We start from the raw sequence: 13,116 nt of genomic DNA on the forward strand, positions 1-13,116 counted from the left end.
TTTGTAACTAACAGTTTGTACTTCTTAATCCCTTAATCCTTCTTTGTACATCATTCTCACCCAGCCTTACAACCCCGTCTCATCTGGCAACCATCTATTTTCTGTATCTATGAATCTGTTTCTGTTTCATTTGTTTATTTATTTTGTTTTTTCAGATTCTACATATAAGTGAGATCAGATGGTATTTGTCTTTCTCTGTCTGACTTATTTCACTTACCATAATACTCCCTAGGTCCATCCAAGTTGTCACAAATGGTAACATTTCATTCTTTTTTATGGCCAAGTAATATTCCATTTTATAAACGTACCACTCTTCTTTATTCAATCGTCTGGTGATGGGCCGTTGGATTGCTTCCATATCTTAGCTATTGTAAATAGTGCTGTAATGAATATAGGGGTGCATATATATTTTCTAGTTAGAATTTTGGATTTCTTCAGATGCATACCCAAGAGTGGAATTGCTGGGTTATAATGTAGTTCTACTTTTTATTGTTTTGAGGAATCTCCATACTGTTTTCCACAGTGGCTGCACTAATTTGCAGTCCCAACAGTGCATAAGAGTTCCTTTTTCTCCACGTCCTTATCAGTACTTGTTTGTTGATTTATTGATGATAGCCATTCACACACATGTAAGATGATATCTCACTGTATTTTCAACTTACATTTCTCTAATGATTAGTGACATTGAGCATCTTCTAATATGTCTGTTGGCCATGTGTATGTCCATTTTGGAGAAATGTCTATTCAGGTCCTCTGCCCATTTTTTATTTGGATCATTTGTTTTCTTGGTGTTAAGTTGCCTGAATTTTTAATAAAGCTGGATATTAACCCCTTATTAGATGTATCATTGGCAAATATCTTCTTCTATTCAGTAGGTTACCTTTGCATTATATTTACGGTTTCCTTTGCTGTGCAAAAAAATTTTGGTTTGATATAGTCCCATTTATTTTTTTCTTTCTTTTATTTTGCCTGTGGAGATATATCAGAAAAAATACTACTAAGAGCAATGCCAAAGAGTTTACTGCCTTTAAATTCTTCTAGGAGTTTTATGGTTTTAGGTCTTACATTAAGTCTTTGATCCATTTTGAGTTTATTTTTGTATATGGTGTAAAAATGTGATCTACTTTCATTTTTTTGCATGTATCTATCCAATTTTTCCAACACCATTTATTGAATAGACTGTCTTTACCCCCTTGTATATTCTTGTCTCCTTTATCATAATAAGTTGACCATGTAGGTATGGGTTTCTTTCGAGGCTTTTTATTCTGTTCCATTGATCTATATGTCTCTTTTTTCTTCCAATACCATGTTGTTTTGATTATTATAGTCTTGTAGTATAGTTTGATATCAAGTAGCATGATACCTTCCACTTTGTTCTTCTTTCTTAACATTGCTGTGGCTATTCAAGTTTTTTTGTGGTTCCATATAAATTTTAGGATTGTTGTTTCTAGTCCTGTGGAGGGGAAAATGCCTTTGATATTTTGATAAGGATTGATTGAATCTATAGATTGCTTTGGGTAGTATGGATATTTTAATGATGTTAATTGTTCTTATCCATGAACATGGTATATGCTTCCATTTATCTGTATCTTCTTCAATTTCTTTCTTCAGTGTCTTTTGATTTTCCAAGTACAGGTCGTTTAACTCCTTGGTTAAATTTATTGCTACGTGTTTTTTGATGCAATTATAAATGGGATGGCTTTCTTTAATTTTCTTTCTGATAATTCATTATTGGTCTATAAAAACTGAACTGATTTGTGAATATTAATTTTGTATCCTGCTACTTTACTGAATTCATTTATTAATTCTAATAATTTTTTGTTGGCATTCTCTCTATATAGTACCATATCAGTATAGTCTAATATTTAAAAGCCTTCTTTAATTTATAAGACCTTGCTTAAATGGGGCCCAGCTTATATATAAGCCTATCTGGTAATATTATCCACTAAGCTCACTTCACTCCTGATGCACTGGCCTTTTATCAGCTTTACATAAATGATCAATTTTTTTCCCAACTCAGCACTTTTGCTTAAATCTCCTCATCCTTTCTCTTCCTTTAGGTCTCACTTCAGATGTCACCACTTTAGAGGAAATGAAACTAATGAATTGCATGAGTCACTAGACATCCATGCAATGATCCATTTGGAATGATCAGTTCCATGACCTAAATAGGGAACAGATTGCTTAGCTAACATTCCTTTTTTCGTTTTTCAGTATATTCATCAACTGTGTGCTTTAGATTCAACTATGCTTCCTCGTAGAAAATACACAGAACCTCTATCTGAGCATCTCTTGGAAATATGATAATTTGAAATCCCATTGTCATCATGAACAATGGCGGAATTCAGATATAGGGCAGTCTGGATCATCTTGGTGACTGCTTTTTAACTCAGTACATAGAATTTGCAGACCTCTCAAAATCTATCTCAGCATAAGGCAATATTTAAAATTGTTAATTTGGTATGTCAGTGAAAGAATGGAATAAGAATATGTAGCCAATAAGCTTTTGCCAGACCATGGCAGATAAGATCTGCCTCAACATTTGGATCTTACAGAATGCAGAAAAATGAATCTTCTTTTATGTACACAAACTCAAAAGCCATTATTTGGGAGAAAAATAAAATACTATATCCTTTCACAGGATTTCAAGTCTGATGAAGTATTTTCCAGGTGAGAGAATACCCTTGCCAATACAAAGCATGCCAGATTTTTAAAAAGAGAGTAAGAGACACAAAGTGAGGAAGGATGTTTATTTGAATGAGGGTTTATTCCATCATTTAATTTCGGATGGTTAATCTCAAAAGGTAGTGGCAGATAATGTAAATAATGAATGCTGCAGAAGGGAAACAGTGCTCATGACTGAAGCATTTAATTCAGTGGTAAAGGAAGCGAAGAGGACAAAGTGATTCCATAATTTTGCCAGAGATACTTGAGGCATGCCAATAACAACTCATGGCATGAAAAGGGATGGGGGTGGGAAAATAAATTGATGATGTAATAGAAACACCAGACAAGCTGTCATTCCAGTGTTCCTGGCAAGGGAAACAGAGTCAATTTGATTATTATACTTGAAAGAAACCGTCCAGAAAAACAGGAGGATATGAAACTTGACAGAGCTTTATTACTCACTACCTGAACTACACGGAAATGTTAAGAGGTTAGATGGGAAAAATAATGTAATTAACAAAATCGTTGCTAAGGTGCCAAAGAAGTTAGATATAAACCTGCCTTTATCAGTTTCTACCTTTAACCTCTCTTCATCCTCTGGTTAGCTCCAGTAGCAGGCTATTTTATAATCTCATCAATGTGACATAAATTGATTTCTGAAGTGATAGCATTGCTTATAAAATTTCATAAAAAAGAAGTATTTCAGATAGCAAACAGTGTGACAAGAGGGGCCTGGACAGGTCAAGGGGACAGTTCCATGAAAGAGAAGTGACAGTTGAATGCAAACAAATTCAGCAGGAGCTATTGTTTAAAATTTCAATATGAAAAAGGGCCACATAGATAAGGTAGAAATCAGAATGAAGAAGACATTTTGCTACTATTTCATAATGCACGATAAATAATTGCTGTTTACAACTTATTTGGTTCTATTAAAATCAATGTTTCATTACTTCAGACATTCATTTTAGCCGTTGTCTGTGGCAGCCTGGTACATGACGTCACATCTGTCTAGTTTTGTTTATTCTGTGATTTGGTATCATTAAATATTTGAATGTTAGATGTTATTCAGACAAAGTTGTGGAATTTCTCAATTAATTGTAAATGAATTTGGGAAAGGGAACTGCCTCACTACCACAGCTTCCTAAAATGGCACGTATAATAAATTTCAAAATTCCCCTGAATTGTAACTAATTACATGAGTATCTAGTGTGTAGCAAGATGCTAAAATGTTCAAATGGAAGAACATTAGCAAGACTTTAACTCTATAATGAACATGGTATTCATTTTTCACGTTTTCACTAAAGATCCCATTAAGCAGTTATTTCTAAAAAGCAATTGATGCCTGAAGTGTCAGCCTGCAGTAAAGCCACTTAGATGTGGGCTCCTTTTGGTTACCAAGTAAACCAGTTCATGGACATTTAAACAAATAAACTATAGACAGTGGGAGGAAACACCATAAAGATAAGAACAGTTTACTTGATTTTTTATTTGTATGAGAAAAAACTCTCTCCCTATAACCATATATGCACTAAGATAGAGAAACATAAGAGTAATACCTTACACCTGGCAGATGTAAGCAGGGTAATAATACTACATTTACTCAGAATGGGAGAATTAACAGTGGGAAGGTGCCTAAAATTGCCAGTTTTCAAAGTTTTAGAGATGAGCATCAGGGAGGGTTATCATCATTGGAATTTTAATGGGGCAGTCACTCACACATGCATGAAAATAGGCCTTTACATTCTACTTCTTTCCTACACCTATCTCTCAGAAAAAACAAGTAGAGATCATGTTTTCTCTTGCAAAGTTTTGCAATATTACCTATCAAAAAAAAAAAAAAAAAAGCTCAGTAGTATTGTAAAGCTATATCTTCAAATGTTTTGTCTGAGTTGGCTGTAAGGAGTGATCTCTGGTTTTACCAGCTCCTGAGTCAGGTATATGAAATCAAATATCCCTGAGTTCTGAAAGTTATCAGGAATCTAAATAAAAACCAAACCAAAACAAAATTTTAGAAATCTTGCTTTTAAGCTTCATAATGCCAATTTTAAGAACTGATGTTTTATTCCTCTTTTCAATGATTTGTTAGTATTAGTGGTACAGGAGAGTTAGCATGTCCCTAGGTAGACAGGGAGGTCCCTGGTGGAATAAACAAAGACAGTCATATTCTAAAACTTCAGGTTTTGAAATCACTCCTTCGCTCCAGGACATAATGTAACAAGGCCTTGAGGTTAATCATAAAATTCAATTTGGCCTGACAAACGGAGCAGATCTGATAGATAAGAGTAGGTTACTTTGCTAATTCCTTTAGGATGGGCAAGCAGAACAAACCTGGTAGACAAATTTCATTAGAAGGCGCCAGTTCCCTTCTTCAAACAAGTTCCTTTCTTCAAACAGCTCCCCTTCCCCAAGCAGGCAAGGGAAGATATAAAAGTAAGAGCCATGGGGCTCCTCCCATTTGGGACACCCTCCCACCTCTTCTCCTGCCTCTAATAAACTATCCTCTGTTTAAAACTTGTTGCCTCTCCCTGGTCCACGTTTCCATTCTTCGGCTTCAGGAGACATGATCCTGGCCCTCACTCAGAAACTGCCGGCAGATCCAACATCAGCTACATCATTAGGTCCTTATCTTACCCTATTTAATCAATGAGTAGAATGGACTCTTGTTTTTGCTGGCTTGCCACATTCCTCTTCCCTTTGTCATTATGGGCCTCTGTTTTCTTTTGCAGCACTAACTTCCCCCTCATCAGGGCATCAGAAGGGTTGATCAATCACATTGCCCTTGGGGTATAGGCCTGAATCTCAATCCACTCTAACTCTCTATCAAAGTAAAACAGTTAGAATTTGGTTGGAACCCAGTTCCTGCTGTGAGAAATTCTGATGTTGCATTATTATTTGTCGTGGCCAAGGTCTGACTCATTAGGGTTCCCTTTAATTCTATAAGCTACTCATCATTCTTCTAATTTATTCACCTTTTTTTCTTAAATTAACTAGAGGAGGCTTTATTTGAGTTGAGCCAAAGATCTCTAAAGAATAATCAGTATTCTGCTTCTGACTATTGCATCAGACTATTTTGTTATACTAATAATTACCCTGTTTTCCCCATAATAATCAATGCAAAAAAGGTCCCATATTCATTAAATTGCCTCAAATGACTTTATTCTAAGTCAATGCATTATTTATATATAACATCTTAGGCAAAACTAAATCGAATCCTTCATTTAAGTTTTAAAGGATAAAACCTGGTTCTAGAATAAAAAGTATAGGTTCAGTGTCTGTATTTATTTTATTACATTAAAAGCTAAAATTTTATGTATCCTCAATAGTGAACAGAATTACTGGCAAATTACAAATTCAAATTGAGCCCCAAATGGATTTCAACAAATGGAAAACAATATCAATATTTAGAAAACATTTATAAATCTAGGAAAAGAAAATACAAATTTGTAATATGTTATATTATATGTTATATCCAAAAATAATCTAAAACAAGGTGATGCTCAGTTCCATTAAAACTGTTTATAATTTTAATAAAAAAGTGTTCGCATCTTATAAATATTACCTGAAGCTCTTTTCCACCCATTTATCGAGAATTTACCGATTAGCATTATGGGCCAGACACTGCTTCAGTGCTGAAGGTAGAGCAATGAACAAAGGGGACAAAAACCTCTGCCTTCGTGGAGATTATATCCTGACTACAAACACAGACAACAATATTGTGAGAAAAGCAATAGTATGTGTGATCATGGTAAGTCCCAAGGGGACAAAAGAAAGGAGATGCGTGTCACAGAGAAGCCAAGGAAGGTCCAGTGAAGGGGACTTTTAATTAAAGATCTGAACGAAGGGACAGAGACAGCCATATTTAACAGAAGCGTGAAGAGCCTTTTCTATCTCTGCCTGTTGTGTTACAATCTGCTCTTAGTGCTGATCAACACAGAAGGAGAGACTAGAGGTGAAAAGGCCCTGCAGCCACAAAAAGTTTGATGTGTTTGGGGGAAAAAGGGTCCTGATGGGAATTTAGTGAGGGTGACATTTTAGTGGAACAGAAGGAAGAGGAGGGTGAGATTAAGTTGCAAAGGAAGGAAGGCTCATATAGCAAGGGGCCTTGGAGGTCTCCTTGAAATACTGGGTTGTGTTCTAAACTAGAAGTCATGCAAAGATTTTAAAGCAGGAAAGTGATATAACCCCAATTAAGGTGTTCAAAAGATTACTCTTGATGTCCATCAATTGGAAATGAGTAGATGAAGAAGCAACACAGCCAGTTAGGGACTGTTCTGTTTAAGCCAGATTTGCTCAAACTCATGTTGGATATGTCATTTTGAGGAAAACTCAAGGATACTAACTTCTTCTCTGAGAAACAGCTGATCTTAGTTCAACCTAAATGTACAAAGAGGCCTTCTTTATCTACACCCAGCCCAGGAGCAAACTCTCGTGATCAAGATGGAGTATAATGATATATCTGATAAGGGATTAATATCACAAATCTATAAAAAACTTACTCAACTCAACTCCAAAAAAACAAACAACCCAATTAAAAAATGGGCAGAGGACTTGAGGAGACATTTTTCTAAAAAGGACATACAGAAGGCAAGAAGACATATGAAGAAATGCTCAACCTCACTAACCATCAGAGAAATGCAAATAAAAACCACAATGAGATACCACCTTACTCCAGTCAAAATGGCTATCATCAATAAATCAACAAACAACAAATGCTGGCGTGGATGTGGAGAAAAGGGAACGCTAGTGCACTGTTGGTGGGATTGCAGATTAGTGCAGCCACTATGGAAAACAGTATGGAGGTATCTCAGGAATCTGAAAATGGAACTACCCTATGATCCAGTAATTCCACTCCTAGGCATCTACCCGGAGAAATCCAAAACTCCAATTCAAAAATCTGTATGCACTCCTATGTTTATTGCAGCACTTTACACAATAGCCAAGATATGGAAACAACCGAAATGCCCATCGGTAGATGACTGGATTAAGAAGCTGTGGTACATTTATACAATGGAGTATTACGCAGCCATAAAGAAGAAAGAAATCTTATCATTTGCAGCAACATGGATGGATCTAGAGAACATTATGTTAAGTGAAATAAGTCAGAAAGAGAAAGACAAGTACCATATGATCTCACTTATATATGGAATCTAAAGAAAAGACTATGTGAATGAACTAATCAGAAACAGTTTTGGGAACACAAAGAAAAAACCGAGAGTTGTTAGATGGGTGTGGGGGGGGGGTTGGGGATAAGGGGAAAGGTGAAGGGATTTGGAAGCAGCTGGTAACCACAAGATGGCCTCAGGGTTTTTTTGAAAATTAATTTGGGGAAGGTATTCAATAATGTTGTAAAGATTTTGTTGGGTATCCGATGGACATGCGTCCTATTTGGGAGACCACCTCAGGGATACTGTGGATACCTGATCATGGCATTGTACACCAGAAGCTAAACATTAATGAATGCCAACTATAATTTTATATATATAATGTGATGGTTCAGTGTGAGGTCGGAGGGATAGTGGATGGGGGCAGGGGGGTTCACAGTGTGAGGGATATAAATGATGAACGTCTAAGTATTACCTTGTCTTGTACACCTGAAACTAATAAAAAAAAAAGATGGAGTATATAGTTTTCTCACCTCATAGCATTTATCACTATCCATCCTCATCTTTTTTGTTCATTGTTTACCTCCCTTTGCCATAATACAGGTGCCCTGAGGGTGCTACCTGAGCTATCATATTCACTTCTTTTTTATTAATAGATATTTTATTTTAGAGCAGTTGTAAGTTTACAGAATAATGGAGCATAAAGTGCAGAACGTTTCCATTAATAGATATTTTATTTTAGAGCAGTTGTAAGTTTACAGAATAATGGAGCATAAAGTGCAGAACGTTTCCATACATCCTTTTGCGCACACCTTATATTAGTGTAAGGCATCTCATTTTTGGTACATTTGGTATAATGATCAGCCAATATTGAATCATTATTATTAACCAAAGTCCAAAGTTTGGATTGGGGTCACTCTGTGTGTTGTACATTCTATGGGTTTTAACAACTGTACAATAGGACACATGCACCATGACAACGTCACACAGAACCATCATTCTACACTGCGTTCCACCTGTTCATCTCTCCCTTCCTCTCCACAATCCACTGGCAATCACTGATCTCTTCACAGTTTTCATAATTTTGTCCTTTCCATCCAGAATGTCATATAATTGAAATCACATAGTATATAGCTTTTTAAGATCAACTTCTTTCATTTACCAATAAGGATTTCATGCCTTTTTGTGAATTAATAGCTCATCTGTTCTTATCACTGAAAAATATTGCATTGTATGGGTGTATCACCATTCTTCTATCCCTTCATCTATGAAGGACCTCTTAGTTGCTTCTGCATTTTGGTAATTGTGAATAAAACTGTTATAAACATATGTGTGAGGTTTTTGTGTGAACAGAAGGTTTCAACTTACTTGGGTAAACACCAAGGAGTGCAATGGCTAGAAAATATGGTAAGAATACATTTAGTTTTGCAAGAAACTGTCAACTGTCTTCCAAAGTTGCTTTGCATTCCTACCAGCAATGAATAAGTGTTTCCGTTCCATGTCCTTGCCAGTTTGGGGTACTGTAGTGCTTTGGATTTTAGCCATTCTAATAGGTATGCAGTGGTATCTCATCATTATTTTCATATTCACCTTTGAATCCCCAGTATCTAGAATGATGCCTGACAGAGATGCCTGACAGAGTGATGGGTGTGTGTGTGTGTGTGTGTGTGTGTGTGTGAGAGAGAGAGAGGTGGGGGGGAGAGAATGAGAAAAGGAATCAACTTCAAAACTATCAGAACTAATAATGAGAAGCTTCAGGTATGTTGCACATAAGTCAATAGTTTCAGTATAAACAGCAGGATACAGTAAATAGAATTATCAGAATATTGGGCACAAAGTAATATTTGTACCAAGGAGAATAAAATAATATTTGAATATATAAACAAGCCTATAGTGTTTTTAGATAAAACAAAATTTTAGAGAACTCTCAAAATAAATTTAAAAGATAAACTTTATTTGAATAAAAATTCCGAGTGTTTTTTGCACATTTACATAGTGAATAGAATCAACTGTAAGACTATATCAAGGAAAATGTATTTTAATAATACTATAAACTATAAAATAATACTATAAACCAGTATCAAGCAGTATTGTTTTCCTTGAAGGAAAAATATCTTAATCTCATCTTTCTCATTGCTTCTTCCTCCAAAATTCAAATGATATTCTCAGTTGTTTTTCTATAACGTCTACGTACAATCTCATTTTCTACCATTTTTGAAGCATTTTGTTGGCATTCACATTATTTTGCCCAAAATATCTTTTTGTTAAAGTTAAAATTATTTAGTTTCATTCAGTTCTACTTTAAACAGGTTTCTTTTATCAGTAACACTCCTAGTCTAAGAGACGTGTCAAGTAACTTGCATTAGGAGGAGTCTTTTCGTAACAGATGGGAAGAGAAACCCACTAGTAAGAGAGATAAGATTCTGAACTTTCTTTGTGCCAGATACAGAGCTAAATGTTTTGCCTCCATTATCTGATTAAATCTTCACAATAATTTCTGCAATAATCCTAGCTTTTATTATTATATCTCTATTTTATATATAAAGAGCGAAACTCAGAGTGAGTTGCACAGAGGCACATATACATATTAGAAAGTGTTATGGTCAAAACATGTGATCAGGTCTGTGAACAATATTGATGTCTTTTAGGAAAACAACCTTAACAAATGCACAGAAAAGTGTTTGGGTATGAGCCTTATTCTCACAAACTTCCCAAATGCTGCTCCCATGTATAGCCTGTTCTGTTAATCAAAGACAGAAAATCCATTTGTATAAATCATCTATCAAGAAGTTACATATTAGGATTATTTGCCTTCTATGGATCCTTTCATACAATTCCAACAAAAGGAGTGTGTCATCCTGCCAAAGCCTTGACTGGGCCAGGCAAACCCAAGAGCAGCTGCTTCTATTTTCTTGTTTCACATCTGTGTCTAATAATTCATGCTTGACTTTGATGTAGTCCTTGGCAAGTGAACAGTTCTCAAACTCCAGGGTTTAACCCAAGAATAAAGCTTCATGCTTTGTAACTCTAAGAACTTAACCCTTTCCCCACACTTTAACCACTTCATTCCTCTTAATGGGATTATGCATGGCCGAAATGATGCAGCATCACCCCAGAGTCCATCACATCATTTGTGCAGATAATGCACTCCTTCTACCCAATGATGGCTCCATTCATTCCTGAACATTCATAGCGACTCACAAATTTACTCTTATCTCACTTTACCCTGTTAAATCTATCCTAATGGGTGTTTTGAGACTGTTCTTTTATTCAAACTATCTACTCTCGTCTAAATTTCATATTGGCTATAATTAAGATATCATTTCATTCATGTATTCACTCAGAAAACTTTTACTGAAAGCCCAGAATTTTTCAGACACTGAAAGGTACTAGAGATGAAAGAAAAAAAGAAAGCGAGAGAGAGAGAGAGAGAAGAGACAGAGGGAAAGAGAGAAAAGAAAGAAAAAAGTAAACGACTCCTGTCCCTAAATTCATGTCATGGGAAGAAGAAAATGTTAAAGTTAATAATAATAATAACAACCATAAAAGCAGAACAATAACTGTCATTTCTTGCATCTATTATATCTCAGATATAAGGGAGAGGCTAGAAATTCAGCCTTGATTTTCCAGAATCTAGAGGTGATTCTTCAGTTCTTCGAGGCTTTGGTTATCATTCTAAACAGTGAGAAAGTGGGAGTGTCAGTGTATAGGCCACCTGGGAAGGACTCTCAAGAGAGACAAGGGGAGGAATTGAAGTCTTTATAAAAGGTTCTTACAAATGAACAGCATATTTTCAATCTGTTTTGTTCTAAGTGATTTCTGCACATTCATATTAATCTACCTGTATATTTATTTTTATTGCTCTGCACTTTTATTCCCTTTTCCAACATAAAATGCAATACCATACGCACAAAACTACTATAAACTATTGACTAACACAAGCGCTTCAAAATGCCACTACAACAAATCTTGCTGTTATTCAGAAATTTCTTTAATTACAATTATTGAATATTATTTCAACTACACAGCATTTTAACCTTTATTTCTCTTCTTTATATACAAGGCTTCTATAAGAACCCTTGTAAAATCACTTGCTTTCAATTTTGACATTCCCTCGGTCTATTGGTCCAAGAAAAGAAAATGTGAGTTCTCAGCGATTGCTCTCTTCTCATTTTCCTCCCATACAATATTTCTTCACTAATGCTTAAAGTTCAAAACCTATGAGTTTTGGTGTGTGTGTTTGAGTCATTGCGGACCCAGATAATTGGAAGAGTGCCTGGCACAAAGTAGGTGCTCACCCAATGTTGGTTGAAATAAATACACTCTGAAATACAAAATACTAACTGATCTAATGTCATGAAATATACTTTCCTGTTCATTTTTAAAATCAGTCACTTGTTCAAGAAGGCTCTGATTCAGAGGAATAAGACATGTAGTCCCAGACTTGATCGGCTGATGATATAAAAGCAGAGCAGGCAATGCAAGCCCTGTTCAGAAGGACTGTGGACAAGCCAGGGAAATCCAGAACTTTCTTCTTGCCACTAGCTATAAGCCCAATCCCAGTAGCAATGATAAACCTCATTCTTCCCTAATTTAGCTACGTGGTCCTATCAAATTTGTACTCTTAATATCTAGACACCTAAAGCAAAGTGCTTTATTGTGATGAAGCAAAAAAAAAAAAAAAAAAAAAAAAAAACAAGCGGTGGAACCAAAATGCCCACCTCCAACCAACATTTTCCTGAGTTTTCTTGGTGCAGGTTACTTGGATCACCAGTCACATTGCTTGTGGCTGATGCAAGACAATGAATCATGGTTTCTCTTAGTTCTCGCCTCAACTGCTTTTCCAAGAAAAGTCAGAGACTCAAGTTGTATGAAATCATAGTCTGAATAAAGACTATGTGCAGTGAACCGTCCTGATCTGTAACAAGGACTCCATCTCTTTATCACATCATCAGAAGTAGAGGTTTATTTCTCACTGACCCACTGCATAAACAGTTGCTGCAATAGAAGTGAATCCTCATCTCTCTGTAGTAAAATTGACACTCGTGACATTGCATGCTAACACATTTTGCAGGTAACAATTACGGACAAGAATAAGGGTTGGCTTATTCTCCTAAGAGATTACTTAGAGAAATAATGTTTGCTTTCTCCAGCTTATTTTTACTGGAGAGAGAATCTGATAAAGAAAGCCCTTACATATTTGTCCACTTACAGGTGTCCTAATATGCAAAATGTTTAAGAGTACTGACAGTGGTTGGCATTCACAGTTTCAGGTCCTTCCCGTCACTAAAGATATAGTTAATCTTGGCCAAAAGAACAAACTAGTTTCTCACACAATCCTTTCAAG

This window comes from Rhinolophus hipposideros, assembly GCF_964194185.1.
Source record: "Rhinolophus hipposideros genome assembly, chromosome: 7".
Classification (NCBI taxonomy): Eukaryota; Metazoa; Chordata; class Mammalia; order Chiroptera; family Rhinolophidae; genus Rhinolophus; species Rhinolophus hipposideros.